Raw genomic sequence first — 8,790 nt, 5'->3', positions numbered from 1 at the left:
CAGCTGCAAAGAGAGTAGGAAATGAAATTACCTCGACACTATTAAGTCCTTGTGAAAACAGTGCTTCCCTGGGACAGAGTACTTGGGGCTTTATGTGGAATTCTTTATAGTATTCAGAGTTTATTTTGTAGTTAGATTTTCAATGCCTTATTAGTAATATAATAGTACTAATATTACTTTTGATGTCTTACATTTCAAATAAAAGGACTACTTTGAAAGAACAGAGTTCAAATTAGTAGCACAGCCAACATTCCTAGTCTGGTTTTCTCGCTGATATACTACCTCACACTTGAGAATGAGTGCCATCATAATGTAGTTGTATTATGGGATCAACATAAAACAACTTTTCACCTCAGATAAAAGAAACCATTTAAACCTCTCTGGGTCAGTATAGCCCACAGAAATGGAAAGTATAAGGATCACATCCATGTACACCACTGTTTACCAAATATTGGGTACAGGAACTTCCAGAGTGGACATTTAATATTTGATGAACAAATGAATATTTTTGCATATTGGCTTAGTTTTTATGTCAAATTTGAGCCTGTTCCTTCTTAGCTGTAGTCTTAAGTACCACCATAAAACATGACCAGATTGATTAAAGATTATGCAAATATGTAGAGCATTGCTGTAATAGTTTGAAGTCTTTCCACCCTAGTACTGTTTTAAAATCTGATGGCAGGAATAGGAAATGGGCTAACAGGACTCAGAAGAGCTGGGATTGAGTTATATATGACACTGTCACCTAAATCATTCTGTGACTTTGGTTTTTACCTTGAAGTGGGCCTCCTACACCATGGTAATGTGGAAAGATGGGACGGTAATCCTAATCTGAACACAAAATGAGCAAGTTATAATCTAGACATTTTGTTACTGGGAGAGTCAATATATTTTAGAAGGAACAATAGCAACATAAACACTGAGACAGATTTTTTTTTAATTAAATGAAAGGAAGATGGCCGAAACCGGTTTGGCTCAGTGGATAGAGCGTCGGTCTGCGGACTGAAAGGTCCCAGGTTCGATTCCGGTCAAGGGCATGTACATTGGTTGCGGGCACGTCCCCAGTGGGGGATGTGCAGGAGGCAGCTGGTCGATGTTTCTCTCTCATCGATGTTTCTAGCTTTCTATCCCTCTCCCTTCCTCTCTGTAAAAAATCAATAAAATATATTTAAAAAAAAAAAGAAAGGAAGATGGTTATCTCCCAGAAACTGACTGGTGAGAAAAGGAAACATTTGTTAAACACTTCTTTTAAAACTAGAGGCCCGGTGCACAACATTCGTGCACTGGGAGGCAGGGTGGTACCTCAGCCCGGCCTGCAGCCTCTCGCAGTCCTGGACCCCTCGGGGGATGTCCACCTGCCAATGGGCCTAAGCCGGCAGGTGGACATCCCGAGGGGTCCTTAGTGCTGCCTCGGAAGCGGGAGAGGCTCCCACCATCGCCTTTGCACTAGCCAGCCATGAGCCCGACTTCTGGCTAAGCAGCGCTCCCCGTAGGAGCACACTGATCACTAGGGGGCAGCTCTTCATTGAGCGTCTGCCGCTTGGTGGTCAGTGCGCGTCATAGCAACCAGTTGTTCCGCCATTCAGTCGATTTGCATATTAGCCTTTTATTATATAGGATGGTAGTAAGACTTTCCGGAAACTGCCAAAACTGTAGATTCTGGTATGTTCAGTGTCAAATATAGCTCAGGTCTCCACAGCAAGAACCAAACAGTAAGTTGAAGACTGGAAAAAAAAAAGGAGGTATTTTAAAAGGCCTGTAGAGTACCTAAAGTAAAATAGAACAGTAAATAGGCGTAGAAAAAGTAATACATTCTTACTTCTCAGCATAGCCTTTTCTAAAAATTTCAGGTGAGATGTGGGAATTTCAGTGGAGATATGGTAAAAGTTTGAAAATTCCATGAGGAGAAAAAATATCACATTTAATTATTGTACCTTGGTACATTTTTAAAAAAAGAATCAGCCCCAGCCAGTGTGACTCAGTGGTTGAATATTCTTGAGCCATGAACCAGGAGGTCGAAGTTCAATTCCCAGTCAGGGCACATAGCTGGGTTGTGGGCTAGGTCCCCAGTAGGGGGCATGCAGGAGGCAGCTGATAGATGATTTTTTCTCATTGAAGTTTCTATCTCTCCCTGAAATCAAAAACATTTAAAAGAAAAAGAAGAAACATACAGGTCTCCTATACCAAATCTTAAAAGTGCAATATGATTTTTGTGAAGAAAAAAAAAAGTATCACTGTTTAAAGAGACCTACACTGTCACCTTTATATTTTGCACCAAAGCTAACGTATTTGCTAATCAGTTGTGAAGTTGTAGCCATTTGATTATATATATTCATGATAAAAGCAATTTTCACTGGAAAGGGAAATGATATTTTAGTTTTTCTCAAGATCAAATTCTAAATTTCCAACTGCCCGCTATAATTATCCTTATGTGTTCCATCTAAAACTCAACATGAACATACCTTTTTCCATTAAAATTTTCTCTGGGTCCTAGCATATTTGTTCTCCCAGTCATCCAGCCTTAACACTGGGAGTCTTTTTTGTGTGTGTGTTTTTTAACACCATCTCGTTAATTCAACAGGCATTTGAGGGTTTACTAGTACATGTGCTAGAGCAGCTGTTTTTCAAACTTTCTGGCCTCAGGACCCCTTTTTAAAAACTGAGGGGTGCCCGAGCCGGTTTGGCTCAGTGGATAGAGCGTCGGCCTGTGGACTCAAGGGTCCCAGGTTCGATTCCAGTCAAGGGCATGTATCTGGGTTGCGGGCACATCCCCAGTAGGGGGTGTGCAGGAGGCAGCTGATGGATGTTTCTCTCTCATCGATGTTTCTAACTCTCTATCCCTCTCCCTTCCTCTCTGTAAAAAAATCAATAAAATATATATTAAAAAAAAAACATGAGGGGCCCAAATAGCTTTGATTACCATTATTTTTCCATATTATAAATTTAAAAAGTTTTAAGTTAGTAACAAATATATTATTACATTAACATTTTTATGGAAGTAACTATTTTCAGAGTGGATTTATATTACATTTTTTGCAAATCAGTTCTCTCAAAATGTCTGCCTTAATAGAAGGCAGCTGGATTTTTTTCTTTCCACATTCAATTGATTGAGATATGTTACTTATTTGCATTTTTTTTGGTAATTTCATGTATTGGTCATTTGGAAAATATTAGTTCACTAAGTAATATAAAGTAAAATAAACCTCTCAAATGTTGACCCAGTTCATTATTTAATATCTAAAAATCACATTACTATCACTATATCTCACAAAAAAACAACAACTATGTACTAGAAAGATGTCAAGCTCCCTGGTAGTGGATACAAGTTTTCCCAAAATTCTAATTTTCACTTTAAATTTTATCACTGAAAACAGCAGTCAAATGTTTTCCTTGAAAGGCTCACTTCATTTATATTCCAAAATATGTCTGCCAAATAGCCAACTCTGACAACCAAAATTTGATAGTCATTCTTTCCAAACTGCACGAGTGCTTTTTTCTTGAAACCACTGTCCTTTAGCATGTAGAAGTACTATATGCAATTTTCCTATTTCATCGCTCATTAAAGTTATGTACTCAGGGTCCAGATATAATAAAATTTACTGTTCTCATATGGACATGAAGTCAAACTGCTAGATTCTTACCCCTGGGTGTATTCTGCAAATGCATGGCAGGAAAGAACGACAAGTACAGTCTGGTGTCACTGCCTTGATTTATGCCAAGATGCTGTCAGTTTTACCCAGCTTTGCCTTTTCACCATGTGAAAATATCCTGATAAACCATGAGATTTTATTCAACATTTTAACTATTTCAGGATATATTTTGTTGCCAAGCTTTCACTTAAAAGTCTCTTGATTAGTTGATGCTGATGCTGGACAAATAAAGGGTGGGGCAAAAATAGGTTTACAGTTGTGAGTACACAAAGTACACAGAGCTTCTTCTTGTTTTATTTATTATTGTATTATTTTCCATATGTACCAACCTACTTTTGCCCCACCCTGTACAAGCAAAATAACAAGCCCAGTCACGTTTGTAGATTCATCCATTTGTAAGGCTTAAGCACACTTCTACAAAGATATTAACACAGAGTTCATGTCTGCGCACAAATCTTTCCTATACAAGTTATTCTATTGTTAGAAAGTAGAGCTACCATTTTTTACTTTCCATCTACTAGTGGCAAATGTATATGGCTTTTTGTTTCTCAGTTATTGTGTGTTTTTTCAGGCAATGTCGTACAGTAACTTATTTCAGTAGCTTTTCCTTATAGTTTCTTTGAACTTGATTCTTCCTGTAAGCTCTGCAATATCTTAAATTCACCTTTTTTTTTTTTTTTAGCATTTTTAGACATAAGCTGTGGGTTGAACAAGTAATCTTACAATCTTTTTTTAAAGTCAATGATCCATTCTTAAATAAGAACAATATAAATTGGTTTATTTTGTGTTACTAAATTCTAAAATAAATTTTAGTTAAATTTAAAATTTTAGAAGTTTTGAGCAAATATTTAAAGCACTATTGCATAACAACAGGATGTACTTATATTTATACTTAAGCACAAAGAAAATGACAGGATTTTATACTAATAATTATAATAATACTGAGGGTTGCTGGGATTATGGAAGGTATAACCTAAAAAGTAAGTTAATTCCTAAAAACAAATATTCATACCCTAACCCTACCACCTAAGGAAATTCTATAAAATTTAAGAATATCCTCTGTTCAATTAACATCAGTAATGATCTATTTCATCACACATCATGTAGCCTTTACACACTTGTAAGAGGTAAATAACAGCTCAGTATTATGAATATTGTTTGACCTAAAAGACCTCCCCATGTTTAGGCAACTAGGAAGACAGCCTAAAAAAGTAAAACAAAAACCCACCACTCACTCAATTACTAATTTAATTACAATTTTGAGAGCTGCTATGACAACATTCAAGTTGGGGACCCAAAATAGCAGAATTGAAGACATCAAGGTTCCCTGAAGAAGTGATGTACTGAGACTGTCCTCCCTCTCAGTGATTGGCATTTGGTCAGTTATTGAGTCAACTTATTTCCCATTTTGATTGCCATCACTATACCAGACCTCATCACTTGGTGTCTGTACTACTGTGAAAGAAACTCCTAAGTAGTCTCTCTCTCTGCCTTCAAATTTCTCCCCTCTTATAATCCATCCTGTATCCAGCAACCAGATTAAATTTCTTAAGACTGCTATCATCAGAGAAAGAATACTGACTTATGCAATTCAAACCAGAATTCCTGGTCCTTAATTTGTTGGTGTGTCTACAGCAAAGTTGTTTAACCTTTAGTTTCCTACTCTGTAACTCCGGTTTATATATCAGCACCACACCATAACAACAAAGAGGCTCACTATCTGGTACACAATTGGTACTCAATAAATATTAATTTCTTCACCTAAACTATGTTTTCATTACCTTTTGCCTATAGTGTGCACTAGAATATGTTGCCATTATATATCATGATAAAAAGTGTGGGATGAGATTTTAACCAAAGGTCAGTAAAAAAGAAGAAAGGCTGTAAGGAGTGTTAACTGAGTTGACAAGAATTCATATACTAGGGTGGTTTAGTTAGCTGGTAAAATAACCCATTCTATAAAACATGATCTGAAAATGTGTTACTTTTGTTGGTAGGAAGATTCGATCTTAAACATATTAGAAAACAATTAGCAAAGGTGACTAAGTACCAGGACAAACTAAAGGTCAGTGATGATTGTAAATTCTAGGATAAATGCTGTAAAGTTGGATTATTTCATGTAACCATGACTTTGAGATATAATCTAAGAGGCAGAAATAGTCTATCTAGTCACTATGAAGGTATACATCAAACCAGGAATAATTCATCAGGTTTAACCCTGGCCTACATAAAATAAATGTAAATATTTGATTCAATGCTAACATAGTTCTGTAACAATCCAGTTTCTCGCCCCATCAAGAATGGGGAGTCTTAAATAAGAAAAAAAAAAAAGGTTCTGTAGAAGTATGTCCTCCAATATAAAACAGGATGTAACAAAATCCTACATAATATAACAAAACCAAGAATTTCCAACCTGCAAAGTAAAGTACCAGACTCCTGGATGTGACCTAACAAAGTGCTCTACAATTAAGACTGGCATAAAACAGTCAAACCAGTCTTAACCTTGTGATGCTGATCCCTATCATATTCTGGATTAACAGTTGCAAACCATAATTGTACCAAACCTCCTCCATGCATAAAAAATATATGGGAGCAACATTATGTAGTTCAAATTTTGCAAATCTAAAAAAATTAAAAGCCTGTACAAAACCTTCAATTCTCTCATGCAAGTTTAAGTGCTACAGTATACTTAGTTTTTGTCCTAGAAAAAATAGTATGGCTCTACTTCAAAAGGAGATAGTTTGCTGGTTTATTAAAAAATTATAAAGCCTAAGGAAATAAAGCACAGGAAGAGGTTAAGTACAGTGGTTCATACAGGAAACCTAAGGAAGAGTTGAACGGTGGACAGATGAATAGATTGTATTCAGAGACCATGAAGCATCAGTTTCCTTTATGAATAGAATATTAACAGACTTGGGTTAAGTATGACCTAGTTTCTCCAAAAAAGGAGCCTTGTTTCTGTGTTCCGTGGACTTAAAATCTATTATCTGGAAAATAATTTCACAAATAAATCAATAAAACCAACAGGTACTGAGAATCAAAAAATAAATCTATATCCTTGAGGAATGCTTTTAGTGGTTAAACCAACAAAATGTAACTTTCATGTGCAAAAACACAGTATTTGAAATATTTTAACATCCCGTTTAAAAGAAAAAAATCTGACCTGAAAGTTCCCAAAACTATTAACTATCACTACCTTTATGCCTTTCAAAATGTTTTCCCATTCAGTTTTTTGGAAGGGAAAAATTCTCCAAAAAACAGTTGAGGAAAAAATTAGGGACATATTGGATCAGAGAAGTGTTTCTCAAGTTGTAGTCATTTTTGTCAGATAAATAGGAATACCATAGCCCCAGGCTGTTTTTACAGTGTGGTTTAGGAGCTGCCAATATCAGAAGCAAATAAGAAACTTAAAAAAAAAAAAATGCAATTCTGGTGCCTACCTCCCCTATGTCTCAAATGAATTTGAAAACTTTGAGCTTGGGACTGGGGATCTGCATTACAAATCAAGTCAATTCTGTGTACTGAAAGTTTGAAAGACCCTTATCCTAAGGGTCTCATATTCTATGGAAAAAGTTTTAAATAAACAACTTTTTAAAAATATAATTGAAATCTGTAAGGTGCTATATTAGTACATAACTCAAAAAGCATTTTAGTGTTAAAATATATCTATTAATTTATACTTCATCAAGATGAAACTTAACTTTGATGTTTCCTGTAACTTAAGATATGATACTTATGGCCTCATCTGATAGAAGTTTTTCCAAAAATGAAAACTTGGGGGGCTGAACTTTAAGGCTGGTTTTCATTAACATCACATATAGTCTTATTACCATTATGGTTTCATGAAATCCCACTTTCCTAAAATTCATTATACATTCTCTTTTGAAATAAAACTAGTCACTACTTGTTTTCTCAACACTGTTGTCCAAGGAAGATTTATTTTTAGTAAGGACTTGTTGGATTTAGCTCACAGCTAGGTTCAGCTGAAGTATAGAAACAGGTAAAATAAAACAATAAAACAAGCCGGGGGGGGGGAGGGGGACTCCTAAATGGACCACAGAGGTCCAACTTTATTTCTTTACTGCTCAGCATGAAGAGAAAGTTATCAACATCCATATTAAGTATCTTGCAATCCACAAGTTTGTGGCTATAACTACACTGTCCATACAATTTAAGTTATATAAAATTAAAAATTCAGTTCTTTAGTCACATTAGCCACATTTCCAGTGCTCAGTATTAATATATGGTTAGTGGTTACCATATTGGTCAGCACAGATAGATAACATGTCCATAATTGCAGAAGGTTCTATTGGATAGTGCTAATCTAGAGCACTAGCAAGCACACAAAGAACTGTTTAAGAGACCACAATAATCTATCAAACTTTACAAAGACATCTACATGCCATTCTATGTTATTTAGGATTGGCTAAACATCAAGGAATATACTAGGAGCTTAGTGTTACTACAAGACTCAACAAGAGCCTGTGCTCAGAATAGTTAAGAGAATTCAAACAAGCAATGACAACAACCTGAGAAGTGCTATGACTCAACATGCTTGTTATGGGATCAGGAGAAAGCACTATTTTTTTTTTTTTTTTATATAGGGAGTCGCTATTAGAACCATAGATCAGAGAAGGCAAGATCATAGGGGAGATGATACCTGAGTCTTAAGTCTTGAAGGGTCAAGACCATCAAAGTTAGAATTCCAGCAGACAGAACCCTACAAAATGGTATGGCTATGTAACTATGATTTGGGTAAACAGTAATCAATTCAGTGTGACTTGAACAGAGTGTTGGTGTGTATGTGAAAAATTGCAGCAAGTGAAAAAGCTGTTAAGAACAGAGATTAGCCCATTGAGGGACCTCGTATATCAGGGATGATGGAATTCATCCTGTAAGTAGTTAGGAGCCAGTGAAGGAGTTGCATCAGTCATTTGGATGCTCTAGCTATGTTAGAACAATTGTCCTGGCAACATTTAAGATGGATCAGAGGAGGTAACAGGAGGCAGAGATAACTGGTTTGGAGGCTCTTAGCATTATGGCAAATGAACTCAGTAACTGATGAGAACAGAAATCATGGGATGGACTGAAAAGTTATTCAAAGGAGATAAAAAGGATATGTTGCTGAATCTCATGTCTA

This window comes from Cnephaeus nilssonii (assembly GCF_951640355.1).
Source record: "Cnephaeus nilssonii genome assembly, chromosome: 17".
Taxonomy (NCBI): domain Eukaryota; kingdom Metazoa; phylum Chordata; class Mammalia; order Chiroptera; family Vespertilionidae; genus Cnephaeus; species Cnephaeus nilssonii.
Note: the sequence above shows the minus strand (reverse complement) of the source record.